Raw genomic sequence first — 3,023 nt, forward strand, 5'->3', positions numbered from 1 at the left:
CAATGGGGTTCCGAGTCCAAACCAAGACGCCGAGCCACAGCAGGAGCAGCAACCAGGAAGCAGCCAGCTGAGGAGCAAAAGGAAGTGACGCAAAGCTCCCGCTCCTAAAAAGAACTCAGCCCGCCAAAGTAAAAGCGCTGCTGGAAGCTGAGAACTACAGTCCATGGGTTACAGTGATTATAATGGTCTGAGAAAAACAGGTACTTTTAATTATAATATCACTTTCTCTCATACACAAAAAGCAATTATTCCACTATAGATCCCACTGAAAGCCAGCTCAGACATAGATACCTCATCTAAAGCTTGCAATGTACTGGTGGTCTGCTCTTTCACACGTCCTTACTTGCTCCTGATGACCTCCAGCAGTTCGGTGGAGTGTTTGTCCAACTGAGCCAAGAACTTTGTCTCTGGGGGAACTGTCGTAACTCACAGAAACGCAGCATTGATCTGCAATAACAGAAACATGAAATGAAATGAAATGTATAAATAAATCAACCAATAATCATCCAAAAAGAGCAGCAGGTTGGATCAAACTATTGAGGATCTGCTTTCATGAATCCCTAATTAGTCATTTCAAAATATTAACTTCCTGCTCTTGATGACGGCAGACATTTTTCCTTCTCTCTCTCTCCCCACTCTGTCCTGCTACTTGTCTTGTCTTATCTGAGCCTTTCTCTGCATTTATGTTCTAAATCCGAACCATCTTGAACCATGAATCTGATCAGCTGGTGTCTCAATGCAATTGACCAAATTTATTTGAACCGATAAACGGGTGTTGGGGAGCCTGCTTGTCCTGGTGGAACGTTCGCGGTTGGATACGTGATGGATTCCCGGGGGTGTGGAAGGTTATGTGTCTGTCCATTCTTTCCATTGAGGATGCAGAGGACATCTATACATTTGGATTCATAATAACTGGGTTTCTGCTGTTTGGAGCGGGCGGTTTCCTGGTGTATCTCAACATTCGGACACTGTCGGCGGCCACAGGCAAGCTGCCGAATTTCTGTGCCGGTGTGTGCCGAGCTGTGAACAATCAGACTTTGGCATTGCAGGAGCTTAATCGTAAACTGGAGGCTATTCTAGCTCTCACTTATTCATTTACTATCCGATTGGAAGTCCATCCATCCATCCATTTTCTGCCACTTACCCAGACTTCCCTCTCCCTGGCCACATTCACCAGCTCATCCAGAGGGATCCTGAGGCGTTCCCAGGCCAGCTGAGAGATGTAGTCCATCCAGCACGTCCTAGGTCTTCCTCAGGGCCTATTACCGGTGGGACGTGGGCGGAGTCTAACCCGCACTGGAAACGATTCTGATTTACTGCCGGCAATGCGGGCCAAGCTCTGACACTGGTCGTACAGGGACCGGACAGCTCGTACAAGCGGGTCTGGCACTCCATACTCCCGGAGTACCCCCCACAGGAGTCCCCAGGGGACACGGTCAAATGCCTTCAAGTACACAAAGCACAAGTTGATTGGTTGGGCAAACTCCCATGCCCCCTCAAAGACCCTGAAGAGGGTGTAGAGCTGGTCCACTGTTCCACAACCGGGACGAAAACCACACTGCTCCTCCTCATTCCAAGGTTCGACTATCCGACGGACCCTCCTCTCCAGCACCCCTGAATAGACCTTACCGGGGAGGCTGAGAAGTGTGATCCCGCTGTAGTTGGAGCACACCCTCCGGTCCCCCTTTTTGAAGAGGGGAACCACCACCCCAGTCTGCCAGTCCAGGGGAACTGTCCCCGAAGACCACGGGATGCTGCAGAGGCGTGTCAACTAAGACAGCCCTACAGCATCCAGGGCCTTAAGGAACTCTGGGCGGACCTCATCCACCCCCGGGGCCCTGCCACCGAGGAGCTTTTTAACCACCTCAGCGACCTCAGCCTCAGAGATGGGAGAGCCAGCAGCAGCTACCCCAGACTCTGCTTCCTCATCAGAAGACATGTTGGTGGGATTGAAAAGGTCTTCAAAGTATTCCCTCCACCTCCTCACAACGTCCCGAGTCGAGGTCAGCAGCACCCCATCCCCACTGTACACAGTGTTGACGGAACACTGCTTTCCCCTCCTGAGCCGCCGGATGGTGGACCAGAATGTCCTCGAAGCCGTCTGGAAGTCATTCTCCATAGCCTCTCCACACTCCTCCCATGCCCGAGTTTTTGCCTTAGTGACCGCCAAAGCTGCGCTCTGCTTAGCCCGCCGATACCCATCAGCTGCCTCTGGAGTCCCACAGGCCAAAAAGGCCCAATAGGTCTCCTTCTTCAGCTTGACGGCATCCCTTACTGCCGGTGTCCACCAATGAGTTTGGGGGTTACTGCCACGACAGGCACCGACGACCTTATGGCCACAGCTGCGGCTGGCCGCCTCGACAATAGAGGCACGGAACACAGCCCATTCGGACTTAATGTCCCCCACCTCACCCGGGACATGGTTGAAGCTTTGCCAGAGATGGGAGTTGAAACTCTTTCTGACAGGGGACTCTGCCAGATGTTCCCAGCAGACCCTCACAACACGCTTGGGTCTGCCAGGCCTGACCGGCATCCTCCCCCACCATCTGAGCCAACTCACCACCAGGTGGTGATCAGTTGGCAGCTCCGCCCCTCTCCTCCAGCCTCCAGGCACCAGCCCCCTCAAGGACAATGGTTCCAGAGCCCAAGCTGTGCGTCGAGGTGAGTCCAACACCTGGGTGCCCCTGGTAGGGTCACCCATGGCAAACAGGTGTCTAGGGGAGGGACCAGACGAAGTGCAGCTCAAATCACCCCTATGATGATGAGAAAGCAAGGACCAAGGTTTCCGATTGGAAGTGTTCTTCTTATTAATCAATTACTCTGACATGGAAGTAGTTTTTTACTAACAATTAAATCTTATCAGAGGTGTTCTTTACCCATTAATATTTTACTTAATATTTATTAATTATGATTTTTACTTAATACTTATTAGTTACTCTTTTATAATGAAGATGTATTACTTACTTAAAATAGTTTTGTACACTTGTTAACAGCCGTTTAACAGAGCCGAGGAGTATAATCGT

At 50.9% G+C, this 3,023-nt stretch overlaps 1 long non-coding RNA gene across 1 annotated transcript in view; it reads right to left on the reverse strand.

The window, feature by feature from the left end:
* Window positions 1-85, reverse strand: part of LOC121647855 — a 1,138-nt gene extending 1,053 nt beyond the window's left edge. The window contains exon 1 of the long non-coding RNA XR_006011898.1: window positions 1-85. This exon is cut by the window's left edge and continues 53 nt beyond it. This is a non-coding gene — a long non-coding RNA (uncharacterized LOC121647855).
* Between the last annotated feature and the right edge of the window lie 2,938 nt (window positions 86-3,023).

The sequence above is a fragment of the Melanotaenia boesemani genome, chromosome 10 (assembly GCF_017639745.1).
Source record: "Melanotaenia boesemani isolate fMelBoe1 chromosome 10, fMelBoe1.pri, whole genome shotgun sequence".
In the NCBI taxonomy this organism is placed as follows: domain Eukaryota; kingdom Metazoa; phylum Chordata; class Actinopteri; order Atheriniformes; family Melanotaeniidae; genus Melanotaenia; species Melanotaenia boesemani.